The sequence below is a fragment of the Ursus maritimus genome, unplaced genomic scaffold (assembly GCF_017311325.1).
Source record: "Ursus maritimus isolate PB19 unplaced genomic scaffold, ASM1731132v1 scaffold_2, whole genome shotgun sequence".
In the NCBI taxonomy this organism is placed as follows: Eukaryota; Metazoa; Chordata; class Mammalia; order Carnivora; family Ursidae; genus Ursus; species Ursus maritimus.
Genome location: NW_024424452.1, coordinates 79,368,695 through 79,386,253, shown reverse-complemented (window position 1 = coordinate 79,386,253; position 17,559 = coordinate 79,368,695). Strand labels below are relative to the sequence as shown.

The window sequence follows — 17,559 nt, the reverse complement described above, 5'->3', positions numbered from 1 at the left end:
TTAAAATCTGTTTTTATACGGATGTTCTGGGAGCATTGCTTGTAACAGGGAAGGCCAAAATACTCACAAACTGGGGAGAGGTTAAGTAAGTGGAACCTTATCAGTACAAAAGAATATGATAAAACCACCGGCCACAAATTGAAAGTTATTCACATATATGGAAAAAGTATATACAAAGACTTGAAGAGAAAAGCACAAAATGTAAGATCCATTGACTATCATGAATTTTTTCTTTTTCTTTCTTTTCTTTCTTTCTCTTTCTTTCTTTCTTTCTTTCTTTCTTTCTTTTTTTGTTTCTTTCTTTCAATGATTTTATTTATTTGTTTATTTGACAGAGAGATAGAGCCAAAGAGCACAAGCCAGGGGAATGACAGAGGGAGAAGGAGAAGCAGGTTCTCTGCTTAGGAAGCCCAATCCGGGGCTCGATCCCAGGACCCCAGGATCGTGACCTGAGCTGAAGGCAGATGCTTAACCGACGAAGCCACCCAGGCGCCCCACACATCCTGCCTTTCTCACTCACTTCTCTCTCACACCTCTTCCTTCCCCATTTAGCACCAACCTTCCTTAAAATGATTCCAAAAGCATTGTTTTGTAATCAGGCTCTCTGTCTGAGCCAAACGTCTCCCTGAAGGGCCTTTGCCTCGCTACTTCGCCTCCCTCATACTTCACTCACATCCCAACAGGCAGAAAAGAAGCATTTTTGAATCCTTCTACGTGGTTTCCTCGAAATAACATTCCATTTGAGATCAGGTGGCAAAAGAAGGCTGAGCTGTGATGGAGACCTCCCACGAGTGGTGAGTCAGCCAACCCCGGGGTTTGGGCAGCTCTGTTGTGCATCATAGCGGTTCTGGGCCTCCCGCAAGTGCCTGGAAGACTTAATCATTGAGCCCCGCCTGAAGCAGGGGCTGGGAAACTAAGGCCTGCCACCCATTTTATTACAATCTGCTGGCTAAGACTTGAAACTAAAGCAAAAAGAGTATTTTTTGGTGACGTGTGAAAATTACGTGAAATCCAAATTTTAAACATTTATAAAGAAAGCTTAACTGGAACATGGCCACCCTTATTTTGTGCCCATTTGAGTAGTTATGACAGAGGGGTCCTGACAGCCTAGAACATCTACTCTCTGGCCCTTCACAGACTTGGCTATCCCCGGGCTAAAGGAAGGGCTCCTCTCCTTGAAGGCTGCCTGGCCAGCTCAAGTGTGCCCCTTTGCAGGGCAGCGGGAGCCCGCGCTGCTGGGGACTCCCTGTGCCTCTGCTCTAAGCCCTCATGTGCAGGACTCCATGGAAATACTCCTGCTCTCTCTCGGACCTGCGCAAAAGACCTCTCATCCCCAGGGGACCTCCTTTTTCATTCTAGGACCATGGAATGAGTCTCTGCAGAGGAAAAACGACATTCATGACCGTACTCATGGCCCAGAGTGGGGGCTGAGGGTGGGATGGAGAGGTGAAGGCTGTCTTCAGAGGGCTTCGATATTATCCCCCAGGTAGAAGCTGAATGATTCTAGCATGTTCTCAGCACTAGAGATATGAACTTGGTCCAGTGGGAGCTGAGTCAGAACCATCAGAACACAGCAAGCCCGCTTACCTCACCTGAGATGCTGGGTCCACCCACGGGGCTCACCACATGGGAGGGCTGTTCTCTTTTTTGGATCTTCTATCTCCCAACTCCATCCGTAGAACGCTCAAGATGGAGTTTTCACTTAAAAACAAAACAAAATAACACAGCACAAGTTCAGCCCCACTCTCACCCCGGAGACTTTATCTTACTAAGTTGTCTCAGCAAGAGAATCGAGAAGTACTATGACTCATTGTAATAAGGTAGATATTGTGACAAGAAAGATGTTAACATCTTAATGAAAGCCCTAAGGGGAAATTTGCATAACACAGTCTCTTTGTTGCTTAAAAAAAGCCACTGATGCCTTATTAAAAAAAATCAAAACCCAATTTTGTTAAATATTCAATCTGGGAATGATTTGGAATATTCCCCTTATCTCCTGGGTGTTTTTTTTTTTCTCCTGACAGAATCACAGATGCTCTGGGTTGGCGAGGCCCATCTTCCCTCAGCCCACCTTCCTTGAGGGTCCTGTGGTGGTGCACTGTCTGATTCCTTCCAGAGCCCTGTGTGTTCTGAAACCCCGGAAGAACCAGAGGACAGAGACTGGAAACTCTGAAAAGGTAACAAGAAATCCCATTGCTCACATCCCCCTCTATTCTTACACACATCTGTGCCCTCAACTCCATTAAAAAAAAAATCTCTTACTCTTGTCGATTGTTTCCTTTGCTGTGCAAAAGGTTTTTATCCTGATGAAGTCCCAAAAGTTCATTTTTCCTTGTGTTTTCCGAACCATAAGAGACTCCTAACTGTAGGGAGCAAACTGAGTGTTGCTGGAGGGGAGAGGGTAGGAGGCGATAGGGTGACTGGGTGATGGGCATTGAGGAGGGCACTTGATGTAATGAGCACTGGGTGTTATATGCACCTGACGAATCACTAAATTCTACCCCTGAAACTACTAATTTGGTATATGTTAACTAAATTGAATTTAAATAAAAAATTAAAAAAAGAAAAAACCTCAATTGGATTTGAGTCTCCTGAAATCTATTTTTCATTTTGAAATCTGTCCAATGTTCCTTGAACACACCCACTGACAGGGAGCTCACCACTTCTTCAGGCGGGATAGGCTACATGGGGCGGGAATCTGCCTCCCATTAACCTCCCCTACTGTCCTAGCCTTTCCTTTGGGATTAATAAATGACCTAATCTCTCTTTTTTGTGGCAGCTCTTCACGTGGTTGTAGACAATGACTGTATATATTCTTAGGGTCCTACAATAGCAATTTTTCTTTTTCAATCATATAGTAACGTTAAAAAGTTCCATTGAGCCCTAACCCTCTGGCTGGTTTTTGATGGCAACACAATGTCAATAGATTTTCCACTAAAAAACATCTCCATCCTTGGAAGCCAGGTGGTACTCTCCTTTTATGTCGGTGCACCCCCGAAAGGAAAGAGCAGGGGCCAGAACTGTATCACCCCTAGCAGTTAAGGCAACTTGGCACAGGGCAAAATGTTTTAGCTGCAAGGACATCAATTATTCTTTACAAGAAGAGATGAATTTACACTCTGCACCCCACTGGGAGACATGGCGAGGTCTGCATGTGTGCGTGTGTGCATGTGTGGTGGGGGCGCGAGGCGGACTCGACAGCTCCCGCTGACATCAGGTGTGATGGAAGGTTTGGAGGAGATGCTTGTGTCCTCCTGGGTATATGATACCTAGGAAAGGGACTTTACTGCATGCCAGGGGATAAGGAGAGCAAAGCGTTATAGGGTCATTTGGTCAGCGGGGACTCATTGGATAGGAGGAGAAGGAAGAGGGTCCTAAATGAACCAAGTCAAGGTTACTGGCCTTGCTCAAGGTCAGGAGGTCACTCAGAAGTGGGTGGTGAGCAGAGGTTTCCTTCTTTACTCATTCAGCTGACCACATCCCCCCCTGCAGTCCAAGGAAGTCTCCTCGCCAGTTCTGCAGATCCAGAATGTGTTCCTCAGTAGGGCACCAGCAGCACCAACGGCAGCTTGACTGCCACAGGCACCCAAAATTGTTGCTGTGTTATCTGCCTCCTTACACTGCAGCAGCTCTGCGTTCTGGCCTGTGGCTGCAATCACCATTCTTGGCAGAGACTCGAGTGGGGACAAAAACCAAACAAAACAAATGGCCGGCCCTTTTGTGGCCCAGTTTCCAAGGTAGGGCATCTATATATAGCCCTTCCAGAGCAGGTCAGCTCCAGGGTGAGGGCCCTGCTCCTGAGGCTCAGATGGAGGCAGACCACAGAGGAGAGGTGAACTCCCAGGAGAATGTTCTGGGCCTTGCTCAATTTTAAGCCAGCAGCCAGTCTCACAGAGATTTTATGGATACGGGGGAAAAGCCCTGCAAGAATCATCTCTGTTTTTCTCCTCCATCATGGCCCTCCTCCGCTCACTATACTGTGAAGAGAGGGCCGGTGCAGTGGTCTGAATCTGAGCTTCGTGCCTCCCTTTCTTTCATCCTCCTTTTTACTAAATGAGTAGTTGGGGCACCCAGAGTGCTGACAGGTAGGCTTTGACAACTCTGTCTCTAATGCCACCTCAAAGGTCATTTACTCAACCTTGTGTTTTTTTTCACATGAGAAGAACAGACTCTGGGTACCCAAGAGCAGAGCCTCTCAGATGTTTGGAGGGACCTGGGCCACTTCAGTCTTTTGCACCTCCTTGTATATTAAAATAAAAGAAGCAGTTAAAAATGAGAGTTACAAAAATTGGGCATATCTTAAATGTTTACATTTTGCAAATCAGAACTCTTTACAGAAAAAAAATGCAGTCCAGTGTATCTTGATAGTCACAAAATCTTAGAAAAATAGTGCTGTGCTGTAGGCAGTGTTGTATAGTCACAAACTTAAGTTTAAGGTTGAACGATGAAGTCTTCGTTCTTCAGTCCCATGTATCTTTAGGACGGTCTGAGGAGCTTTATTTGGGGAGGTCAAAGGTCTTATTTGAGGCCAGAGTGAATGTGGAGCCTAACTGGCTCTGCTGCCGTCTTTGCCTCTTCTGAGTTCTTCCAGCTGTGTGAGCTGGACCACCCATGTCTTCATCAGGGCAGAGAACATAACTTGGTGTTTTTGGCTTTCTTTGATTTAGTATCTTATTAAAGTTCTGCTTGTTTAAAATACATAAAAGTCAAAACTTTTATTTCATGGTGGAGCCACGAGTGAAGCAAATTTAGGGGCAGAATGAAGATCCTGGTCATAGCAACCTACTGGTGCTGTGGTAGTCACTTCCAAGATGGCTCCCAATGATCCTGGCCTACATATCCTTCTATATTGAATAGGACTAACCCTGCAACCAATAGGAGACTGAGGGAGCGTGACTCCCAAGGCTTGGTCAGCAAATACATTGTGATTTCTGCCTTGCTCATTCTTGGACTCTGAGTGAACCCAGCTACTATGTCCTGAAGACACTCAAGTAGCACAAGAAGATGACCAGGTGGGGAGGAACTGAGGCCTATTACTGACAACTAGTATCCGGTGGATCCTCCCGCCCCAGTTAAACCTTCAGATGAATGCAACCTCCTAAGACATCCTGAGCCAGTCCCAGATTCCTGATATTCAGAAACTGAGTGTAATAATAATTGTTTATCGTAAGTTGCTAGGTTTTGGAGTAATTTGTTATTCAGCAATAAATGACTAACATTGTCATTTTATATAACAAACCTAGTAAATAACTAACGTGGGTCACCCAGGTCACTGTCTGTAGTTATTCACCACCTTCTCCTTGTCTGGCGTGGTGTCTGAAATTCTTGAATTTGGGGGTCATTCTCTTCTGGACGTACTTTTCAGGAGTGTCATCTTAAAAGGCAAAGAGCTCTGTACATGTTTTTATCTTAACCCTTAAACTGCAATGTGCTAACCCCTGAAAGGACACAGTTCACAGCCGGCTGAGAGAAGAGTACTCCTGGGAGATAGGACTTATGGATAAGAGATGAGAACACACTTCTGCTGTTGAGGAGAAAGCAATGGAGTATAGACTCCAAGTCAGAGAACTCAGTTTGAGTTCTTGCTTCATCTGTGTGAGTATGGGCAAGCCATGTCACCTCATGAACCTTTGTTTCTTCTACTGTACAATGGGAATAATATAAGTATCTAACTCATAGTTTCCCCCCTCCCCCAGCCCGCAAGGGATAAGCAATAGTAAGACACACAGAAGCATTTTTTAAATATTTTATTTTATTATTTAAAGATTTTATTTTTAAGTAATCTCTGTACCCAGTGTGGGGCCTTGAACCTGAGATCAAGGGTCACACGCTCTACTGACTGAGCCAGCCAGGTGCCCCCACACAAAGGCACTGTATAAGTCAGAAAGACTGATACAAAAGTTAGCTTGTTTAAGTACAATCGCTAAACAACAAAGTCAGCTTCCCAAGAGAGGAATACGGGCTCTTTTCCCATTTGTTCGGTGCCTTTTCTGTGCCATGAATTATTAGGAGTAGGGACATACAGATGAATAAAATAAGTTTCCTGACCTCAGGGGGTTCATAGTATGTGGAGTGATAAATAAGAAAACAGGCAATTACAATAAAATGTAAAAGGTGCTAAGCACAGGGTAATTAATTCCTTTCTTCATCAAACATTCATTGAGTGCCTTTCCCCACAAGTCAATGTGCTGGATGCTATTGGTACGTAAGCCATGAATAAGAAGCCCACTGAGAAGGCTGCCGGGGGGAGGCATCGTTGAGATCTCCGTGAGGTCTGAGGAGGAGAGAGTCCAGTGAGGTTTAAGAATAAGGGTATAGAGCAATGTTCATAGCAGCATTGTCCACAATAGCTAAATCGTGGAAGGAGCCGAGATGCCCTTCAACAGATGACTGGATTAAGAAGTTGTGGTCCATATATACAATGGAATATTACTCAGCTATCAGAAAGAACGAATTCTCAACATTTGCTGCAACATGGACGGCACTGGAGGAGATAATGCTAAGTGAAATAAGTCAAGCAGAGAAAGACAACTATCATATGATTTCTCTCATCTATGGAACATAAGAACGAGGATGATCAGTAGGGGAAAAAAGGGATAAAGAAAGGGGAGGTAATCAGAAGCGGGAATGAAGCATGAGAGACTATGGACTATGAGAAACAAACTGAGGGCCTCAAAGGGGAGGGGGGTGGGGGAATGGGATAGACCGGTGATGGGTAGTAAGGAGGGCACGTATTGCATGGTGCACTGGGTGTTATACGCAACTAATGAATCATCGAGCCTTACATCGGAAACCGGGGATGTACTGTACGGTGACTAACATAATATAATAAAAAATCATTAAAAAAAAAAGAATAAGGATATAGAGGCAAGGTGCATCAAGGCACAGAGGCGGCACCAGCAGGGTGACTTGGGGGTACGTTCTCCCTCTCAGCACTCTGGGTAAAGTCGACACTGTTGAAAGGAACCCTCCCTCAAGGATGACTGGCTGACCCAGAACTCTGTTTAACCAGTTTACTCTAGGTAAAACAATGTGCCTGATATCCCGAGTGGGGGTGCCTGTCAACTCCCAATTACCCATCAGTGTTAGCCTAGCCCGTCTCCGGGTTCTGCTCGGTTATGGGCCCTTTTGCACTGTTGAGTGACTTAGAGAATACCAACCAACTTAAATATTAGCCCAACTGATAATTAGGTTAATTAAGCTAATAATTAGGAAGATAAATTTATTGTGCAAGAAGTCATCTAAAGTATGCCAAGGCCAATTAAAATTAAAATTAAAATGATCTGCCATTTGGGGTTTCCTGTATCCCTGACCTCAGTGTTCGCTCGGACCATCCATCCTTGACTGTGCACAGGAAGGAGCCCCTCTTCCTCTACGCTCACGTCTGCTGCTCCGAGCTCCTGGCTGCTGAGACAAAGCGGAGAGAGCAAAGTGTTCTTTGGGGTCACAAGCCTATAATCCGATGCACAGAAATATCTCATTGCCTCCAAATGACTAAAGTAAAAGATCAGCTGATTTCATTTCCTCATCAAGATGGATGATTTCCAAGTGCCAAAACTGAACTACGCGCTTAAAGCCATTTGCTCCCAAGGCCTGGTCCTGGCAGCGTCCCCTCCCTCGGCTGCTGTAACCAGCCCTCGGCGACAAGCAAGATGAGCTCAATGTGGACGGGCATTTAATTTGATTTCCAGGCTAACATATCCCTCGAAGGTACAGAATTCCCTAAGGAGATATAAGATGGGCTTATTATTCACTGGGTAGAGTTATCCAGACACCCCTGAGTATAAGACAGAGCAGAAACAAGTCACATGAACGGGTGCTAGGAGTCTGACGTCTTTGCCCAAACAGGCTCACTGTTTTGAGGGCTTGCCCTCTGGGCAAGGAGCCTGAGGATTTTGTGTCACTCCTGCTTGTCTCTCACATGCAGACCTTGCTCAGCCGTCTCATCCTGGCCGACATGCCGAGCTCTGTGTCATTTCTATTTAGGGTAATAAAAGGGATATGATCGTCATGCTGACAGGAGGAAAGGATTTGCTTGTCTCTTCGGGTTGGTTCTCGCCATACTACACTGCACACGGCGTTGCTGAGCTTAGCTCCGCGCTGGGTCTCTATCTCAGCTCAGATCAGCTTGTCCTGCTGTCCTCTCCCTTTGCCAAGGTTCCCAGTGACCCAGCTCTCGGCCACCAGCCACTCTGCCCATGGCTCGCTCCCCTCCCTGAGGTTCATTGCAAAGGGCAGTGCTGCCATCTTTGTTTCCTCCATCCCTTTCTCTCACAGACCCCCTTTGCCTTGAGTCACTTGCTATAAATCCTGAGCTTTGGCCCGCAGTTTTCATTGCTGAGTGTGTGACTCAACAAAGCTCATGGTGTTTGGCTCTCTCACTGCTCAGTGATTCACTCACCATCCGTGGCCATATAGCATATGTGGTTGAGATTTATGCCTCTGCAAAATCACACACCTCCACGTGTCGGAGATTTTGGGGGCTGCTGGTAACTGGTGAAGGTGATGGTGTTAGCTTCTTGGGTGCCAAGGATCTGCTGAATCAGAGTGCTGCTGGGACACAAAGTATAAATAGGAAGCAAGGATTTAATTGGCATCAGCTACTGTTATTATTTGCTTACGCAGAGCATAGCTAGTATGAACAGAACCAGTCTTCGTGTACCTTCTGTCCTGGTAGCAATGCTCCAATTTTCTTGGGCAGCCAGCAGCGTTTCAAGCCCGCTTGCTTCTGTCTCCAAATTTTCTATACACCTACTACCTGGGCTGTACAGTTGTCAGGTGACTTTTTTGCTTTATGGTGACTTTGAATGTGGATCTGGTGTTAATTACCTGAGAGAACCAATCACTTGGTCTATGGGGGAGAAAAAGGAAATGTTAAATATCAACTGAGATTTTTGTTTGGAAACTAAAGGTGTGAGATAAAATACAGGGCGATCTGGCAAAAGGCCTTTGTAAATCCATGGCAGAGACAGGGAGGACTTGAAATCAAGAAGTAAGTGGTAGTGGGGTTGGAGAGGAAGAGATGGTTAGGAAAGGCACTTAGTAAGTCAGGTAATCAGAACTTCGGGACTAATAAGCTGGGAGAAGTAATTGAAGGAGACTTTTAGATTTGTTGGTATATTTCGAGATACAGGAGATACAAGAAGGATGAAGGCATGGTAGGGAAGTTTAAGAAGTTTGTAGATGTGGTGGGACAGGAAATTAAAGAAGCTCTGATTAATGATCCTTATATTTTTGCCTGTAAATTTTTTTTCTGGTCTGTTTACTGGACTTCTTCTTTGTCTCATTAATAAATTCAGTTTTGGATATGTTTGAGCATCCTTGTCTGCACTTGAGAATTAGAAATCTGGGTTGGGAATAATATCTGGAAGTCACCCATGAGTAAAGGATGTTAAAGCCATAGATCTGGACTAGATCATCTAGGAAGGGTATAAAGCCTGGAAACAGAAGCAAAAAGAAACCTGAAGAAGGGGTCGTGGGGGAAGACGATGAGCACCTGAAAAGGGGCAGTAAAGAAAAAAATAGGAAAAACCAGAAGGGAATTCTGTCTTGGAAGATAAAGAAAAAAAAGTTTTAGGGAGTCAATGGCTGAGACTGTTAAATGATAGAAAAAAGTTAAGTAAGGTCAAAGTGGGAAAATATGTCACATTTGATGTTTAGACAGTTTGGGACATCATCAAAGCATTTTCAGGAGATAGCAAAGAGAGAAGTGAAAATGCATTAGGTTGGCTGTGAATAGTTAAGAACATCTTGAATAAGAAATATAAATCTTTTCAATAAATGATGCTAGGTCAGTTGGATATCCATATAAAAATTAATTTTGGACTCCCCATGTACCAATTTAAAAAATCAATCACAGATAGATGGTAGAGAAAGCAATAAAATTTTCTGAAGACAATGTATGATAATATCTTCATCATCTTGATGTAGGCAAATATTTCTTAAACAGAGCACAAACCCACTAAACATAAAAGAAAAAATGATAAATTGAACTATAATAAAATCAAGAGCCTCAATTTATCAAAAGGTATTATTAATAGACTGAAAAGACAAGCCATGGAGTGAAATAAAATACCTATAATACTCACATCAAATAAAGAACTCATATCTAGTATATATAGAGAACTCTTACATATCAATAAGAAAAAGACAAAATGCCCAATTAAAGGTGAGTAAATAGCTTAAAAAGTCATTTCCCAAAAGAGGAAAACCAAATGGATCAGTAAACATGAATAGATGCTTAATATTAATTAACATTCATCAGGAAATTGCAAGTTAAAACTACAATGAGCTGCTACTATATATCCGTTAAAATGGCTAAAATTAAACACACTGATAATACCAAGTATTGGCAAGGATATATAGAAACTGAAACTACCTCACACTTCTGGTGGAAGTATATATTAATACAACCATTTTTGAAAACTGTTCGCAGTGTATTATGAAGTTGAGTAGGGGGGAGGGGGCACCTGGGTGGTGCCACAGTGGGTTAAACATTCAACTCTTGGTTTCAGCTCAGGTCATGATCTCAGGGTCCTGGGTTTGAGACCCATGTCAGGCTCCACTCTCAGCAGGGAATCTGCTTGAGGATTCTCTCTGTCCCTCTCCCTCTGCCCCCCAGTCTCTCTCTCTAAAATCAATCAATCAATCAATCAATCAATCTTCAAAAAAATAAAGTTGAGCACGGGAAGAAGTAAAGTTGAATGTGGATACAAATAGTATGTAGGTATGGTGGGAACTGGAAGTTAAAAGAGTTCTAATTAATGATCTTTAGTTTTTGCATATAAGTTTTATCCAGCCAATTTAGTGGATATCTTTTTTACTTGCTCTAAAACTTTTTCAGTTAACTCCTTTGGATTTTATAGATAACAAATCATATTATCTATAGATAATTGAAATTTAGTATTAAATTAGTCAATATTTATACTCTTAAATCTTTTTCTTGTCTAATTGCATTGGCAAGGATGTAAAAAACAATAATGAATAGGAACATTATTAATGAGCGTCTTATTTTATTCCTGATTTGAGTGCAAAGCTTCAAATGTTTCACCATTAAGTATGATGTTGGTTGTAGATTTTTGGTAGATGTACTTCAAATAACAAAGAAGTTTACTACATTTCCACTTTACTAAGAGTATTTTATATTAAAAATGGATGTGGAATTTTATTAATGCCTTTTACCATCTACTGAAATGACTTGAAGAGTCATTTTCTTTATTAATGCAATAGTTTGCATTATTAGATTTCCAATTTAGCCATCTTTGTGTTTCCAAATAAAGCCCTTGAAAGGTTAAAATAACAAAGTAATTATGTACCTTTTAAAATTCATAGACTTCATCTTTGAAACTGACTGTATATAGAGACTTCTTTGGAAGGGAATTTTTTTCCAATTATTTTTTTCTATTGCTTCCATGGCTATTGATCTAATCTGGCATTATATTTAAAAACAAATACTTTTAATAATATATAAATTCCTAGCAAATAATCCTTTTGATCTAAACTTTCATATTCAGTGGTAAATGTTGTACATGATACACTTTCACAATCGTTACTATTTCCTAAATAGCTGTGGTTATGTATTTATCTTCATTTATGTTTTCTTTCTTGACCATATATGTCAATAAATTGTTTTTCCTTTTTAAGAACCAGCATTCATTAAGTCTATTTTATCTTTTATTATTATTATTGAACTACAGCAGACACACAATGTTTGTTACATTAGTTTCAGGTGTACAACATAGTGATTCGACAAGACTATACATTATGCTATGCTCAACACAAATGTAGGTAACATACATACACCAAACAATGCTATTACAATACCATTGACTATATTCTGTGTGTTGTAACTTTTTTTATTCTATTCTTTTTTGACTATATTCTGTATGCTGGATCTTTTTTCTTTTTTAAAAAATATTTCATTTATTTATTTTGAGAGAGAGAGAAAGAGATAGAGAATGAGCAGTGGGGAGGGGCAAAGAGGGAGGGAGAAGCAGACTTCCCGCTAAGCAGGGAGCCTGATGCAGGGCTCCAACCAAGGACCTTGGGATCATGACCTGAGCTGAAGGCAAATGCTTAACTGACTGAGCCACCCAGGTACCCCTGTATGCTGTATCTTTCATCCCTGTGAATTATTCATTCCATACCTGGAAGCTTGTCCCTCCCACTCCTTTCATGCATTTTGCCCATCACCCCTCATTATCCCCTCTGGTCCATCAGTTTGTTCTTTGTGTTTATGGTTTTCTGCTTTTTCATTTGTTTGCTCATTTGTTTTTTAGATTCCACATACGAGTGAAATCATATGGCATGTATCTTTCTCTGACTGACTTACTTCTCTTAGCCTTATACCCTCTAGATCTATCCATGTTGTTGCAAATGGCAAGAGCTCATTCTTTTGTATGGCTGAGTAATATTCCATTATCTATATATTTATAAATATATCTCATCTTCTCTATTCATCTATTAATGAATACTTGGACTGCTTCCATATCTTGACTATTGTAAATAATGCTGCAATAAACATAGGGGTGCATATATCTTTTCAAATTAATGGTTTCATTTTCTTTGGGTAAATACTCAGTAGTGGAATTCCTGAATCATATGAATTTTTGTTTTTAATTTCTTGAGGAAGCTCCATACTGTTTTCCGCAGTGGCTGCACCAATTTACATTCCCACCAACAGTGCATGAGAGTTTCCTTTTCTTCACATCCTCGCCAACACTTGTTGTTTCTTGTATTTTTGGTACTAGCCATTCTGACAAATATGAGGATTATTAGGTCTATTTTAAAGAATTCATTATTTTTCAGTTATATTAATTCTTTCCTTCTGTTAAAATTATTTTGCTGTTTTTGAGCTTCCAACTCCCTCACTTATTTATAAATTTGAATTTTGTTTTTTATTTGACTTTTAGCCTTAGCTCAGCATATATACTCAATTTTCTATTACTTTCTACATTTCATTAACTCAGATAAGATGTACAGACAGCTAAATGAAAAGATTTCTAGGCTACAATTTCATAGATTTTGATAAATGCCTGTAGTCCTGTAAAGATATAGAACATTGCCCTCCCATTCACACCTATTCTGATTTCTATTGCCTTATAATAACTTTACAATCACTTTATTGTCTTATCATAACAGTAACTTTGCCTGTTCTTGAACTTCATATAAATAGCCAGAAAAGCAAGTGTTGGAAGTTCCGGAATTAAGACTCAGTTTTACTCATTCTTAAACTTTATCCTCGTTGGTTCACAGATCTTCCCTTTGGCCTCTTGGTTCCACTTTCTGAGTCATCCTTCCTCTTCTACAAAAGGTAACATGTGTTTGCAGTGAAAATTTTCTTAGCCTGTTTCCTGTCAGGAGAATTTTAAGGGTCCAAAGACTTCTTTTTATTTTGTATTTTCTCTGTCTTTTCCATCTAGGCTGGCCATGTTTTTGTTGCTATCATTCCATTGAAAGCTTTGTGGATCTCCTGGGAATCTTATCAAAATCAACTCCATTAAACAAAAGCTACACCCACAAATCTTGAGAAAAATTCTTCTCTACCTTGGAATTTTGCTGAGGGACAACACCCTTAAACTTTTTAGAAGCGCTATTATTTGTTCCAGGAGGTCTGTTAGGTGTAGCCTTGAAATTTTTAAAGAGTCTTAATTAATTAATTAATTAATTTATTTATTATTTATATAGACTTTATTTTTAAGTTATCTCTACACCCAACGTGAGGCTCGAACTTACAACCCCATGATCGAGAGCGACATTCTCCCCCGACTGAGCCAGTCAAGGAGACCCTAAAGGGTCTTTTCTAAATGGTATGGTAGGCCGAGGTACCATCTTTGATATTTCTGAGGTTTTAACAAAGAACATTATAGCCATAACCTCAGCTCACTTTAGAAGATGTGTTCCTGGTAGTGCCCTAGATTTGATCTTTGCTCAGAAGCCATTTCTTAATTTTAACATCGTTTCCGACCTAGGGAGGCTGAAGGATTTTCAAAACCATAAATTTCCAGTTCCTTCATGTTTCGCAGTCCTTCTTTTAGTATATATTTCTCCTCTTACATTTCCCATAAATATTATAAGCATTTTGCCTGTAAATATTTCCAGATAGGTCACCCAGTTCATTGGGTATATTTTTTATTTTCCACATCACTGCAAGTGACAGTATTGCTAAACTTCCTGCCACTACATAACAAAGACCCCTTCCCTCCAATTTCCAATAGCCAATGAGCCATATGAAACTGCCACGTTTATATATAAAAAATGGTTGGATTTTGGCCAGTTTCATATAGTTCAACCTAATAACCCATTTCTGTTAGTTTCATGAGTGGGAGGGATTACTGACAGTTGGCTTCTATTTAGCATATTCTTAACCTTGCCTGCACACGAAAATCACCTTGGGAGCTTTTAAAAATCATGATGCCCAGGCTTCACCTCAGAGCAATTAGATCCAACCCTCTAGAGCCTCAACCTCGGCCTCACTGGTTTCCAACTTCCTAGATGATTCCATGTGTGGCCCAACTTGAGAACCATGGCTTCAGGGTATGTATGTAGCTTCTTTCCTGGGCCGAGACTATTCAATGTCGCTGTGGCCTTACGCTATCTGGAACAGTACTGATTCTCTAGCCCTGACACTGACTTCTACGTTAAAACTTTAATGTTAGAATTCCCATTTTCGAGAGCAATATTTAAAATCTGACTCAGGTAAACACTAAAGTTATTCTGAAAGTAGGAAATTAGAAACAGCTGTTCCATCACCCTGTGATTCATTAATTTCTCTTATTTTATCCTCTGGTGCCTGTGATTTGAAAGGGCCTGTGGAAGACCAATGGAAACCCCACTCTTTTTTTGTTGAGCTGTTCTTTTTTTTCTCTCATTGGATTCACAGCTTCCTTAGTTTTGTGGGCTTTGTTGTCGATCTTTTCCCTCTTACCTGTCAGAACCTTCTTCTGATGCGGACTGCTCGTTGGCTTCTTGACATTCCAATGCTGCTTTGGATTTGTTTTTACATTTCTTTTGCCACTTCTGTGATTATGGAAGAGACAGGGGGCAATATTATGTGGTTGGTCAGTTAATACTTACTGAGCACTTGGTATGTGCCCACTCCCCTTCTAAAAGCTCTACATCCATCAGATTATTGACCCAGCTTGTGAGGAAGGGGTCTCAGGGTTCTCCAGAGACACAAAACCAATAGAGAAAAGGTTTGCTATAAAGAATTGGCTCACTTGACTGTGGAGGCTGACAAGTCCCATCATCTGCAGTTGGCAAGCTGGAGACCCAGCAGAGATAATGGGGCGGTTCTATCTGAGTCTAAAGGCCAGGGTACAGGCCAGCTTTCCAGTTCCAAAGCTGGCAGCCTCGAGATCCAGAAAGATCCAGTTTTCAGTTGAAGTCCAAGGGCAGGAAAAAGCAGTGTTCCAGTTCAAAGTCAGTGAGACAAGAGGAATCCTCTCTTACATAAGGGAGGGCCAATCATTGTGTTCTACTCAGGCTTTCAGCTGTTTTGATGAGACCCTCCCATATCAGGGAAAACAACTTGCTTTACTCAGTCTACCAACTAAAATGTTAATCTCACCCCAAAACACCCTCACAGAAACACTCAGAATAATGTTTGACCATATATCTGGGCACCTGGTGGCACAGTCGAGTTGACATATAAAGTTCACCATCACGTTCTCATCTTATTTTGTAGGTGAAGAAACCAAGGCAGCGTGCAGCTGCTGAGGATGGAGCTGGGATTCAAACCCAGGCTGCCTGGCTCGAGAGGGCATGTTCTTCACCCCTACACAGGTTTGGGAGCACAGGTGAGACAAGAGAGGGCACAGGTGAGCCTGGAGAGCCAGGATTAGCGTGCCACTTAACTTGCCAAGTCACAGCTCTCAGGGCTGACCAGACTTCTAGAATGGGGTGGGACACAGTCTCCCTAGCTGCTCTTTTCTTTGCGGGCTCTTAAAATAGACTGACAGACCTTTTTTGCTTTAACAGTTTTATTCCCAATACTTGAGAAAGGGCAGGAATAAAGGGGTTGGAGGTGTTAAACAAACAAACAAACAAACAAACCAAAAACCCCATCTTGGGGGGATTTAAAAAGCTTCTAGAAACTTACAGGATTCTCATAGGAAATTACCTTGTTTCTGATTCTTGTCCTACGTTAGTATCTGGAAGCTTTGATCATCTGCTTTTGTTTTCAGTTTGTGAGGGTGGAACTCACCAAACCTTCTCTCTTACTCAGTCTGCTGGAGTCTTCAGACAAGCAATTTACAAATATCAGGAGCTTTGGGGTGCCGGGGTGGCTCAGTCAGTTAAGCATCCGACTCTTGATTTCGGCTCAGGTCAACATCTCAGGGTTGTGGGATTGAACCCTGTGTGGGGCTCCCCGCTCAGAGGGGAGTCTACTTGAGATTGTCTCTCTCTCCCTCTGCCCCTCCCCCATGCATGGGTACACTCTCTCCAAAATAAATAAATAAATAAATAAATAAATAAATAAATCTTAAAAAAAATATCAGGAGCTTAGTTTTTTCCCCTGACAAAATATTATTCAGTATCCCAGTATGTTAAACACATAAAGGCAGCATTTTGTTAGTATACATTTATTCAATAAATTCATACAAACTTTTTCCTAATTTTTACAAAGTTAATCAAAGAGAAAACTGAGTTTATTTTGATGAACACAAAAATAGGAAATCATAGCTGTATAAGGCATTTGCAGTCTTATACAAACCTCAACATCCAATTTATTTCTGTAATCTCTTTTGAATATACAATATCAAGGAAATCCTGATTTAAACAGATAAATCCTGACTCAAACAGAATCCTGATTCTCGAGTTTCTCTTTGATCAAACCAATCCCAAAGCACTGAAGGGAACTTGTAGGACTTTTTGTTCCAAAGTCAAATCAACAACAATATCTAATAAGTAGCTTATTTCCTTATCATAAATTAAGAAAACAATCAATAAACATCCATGCTTAAAATAAATGCTAAGCTTGTCAATTTCATGACAGTAACACAATGAAAAGTGTTCTGATTTTCCTTGTTATTTCTTATTAATTATAGCTCCGTACAGGCTGAGTAAATGTGCCTGAACCTTGTTCATAGCTGTATGAAAGTGCCTCAGAAGAGCCTACCCCCTAGTAGCCATAAAATACATGTTTGTAGAATGAATGAATGTACAAACCAACTTTTCCTAGTATCTCATTAAGTATTGGAGTATACATACATTTTTGTTTTTACTTTTTAAATTTTCATTTGTGCATGTGCATGCAAACTTCATAATCAATGACTCATTTACAAGACTTCCAAATATATTCCCAGAAATGGCAGTAGAAGTTCTCTAAGGTCTGCGTGAAAACGAGTTCATGAGGCAGGGTGAAGTTAACTCATTGGTTGGTTGTCTTCAATATCAAAGTTAGCATTGGGCATAGTTGAGCTTGTGATGAGCTTTACTACAGTTGAAAACATTATATTACCACCTTGAGTCAAAACATTTGTGGAACCCTACACATGTCATGGAACTCAGGGTTAGCCCTTGGGTTCCAAGGAGCACCTTTGACAACTGCTTGTGAAA

At 41.2% G+C, this 17,559-nt stretch overlaps 1 long non-coding RNA gene across 1 annotated transcript in view; it reads left to right on the top strand.

Annotated features, from left to right (window-relative positions):
* The first annotated feature begins 501 nt into the window (after positions 1–501).
* LOC103668424 overlaps positions 502–17,559 on the top strand; it is a 63,715-nt gene continuing 46,657 nt past the window's right edge. The window contains exons 1-3 of the long non-coding RNA XR_005836378.1: positions 502–794; positions 2,025–2,177; positions 15,686–15,797. This is a non-coding gene — a long non-coding RNA (uncharacterized LOC103668424). The remainder of the gene's footprint in view (positions 795–2,024; positions 2,178–15,685; positions 15,798–17,559) is intronic.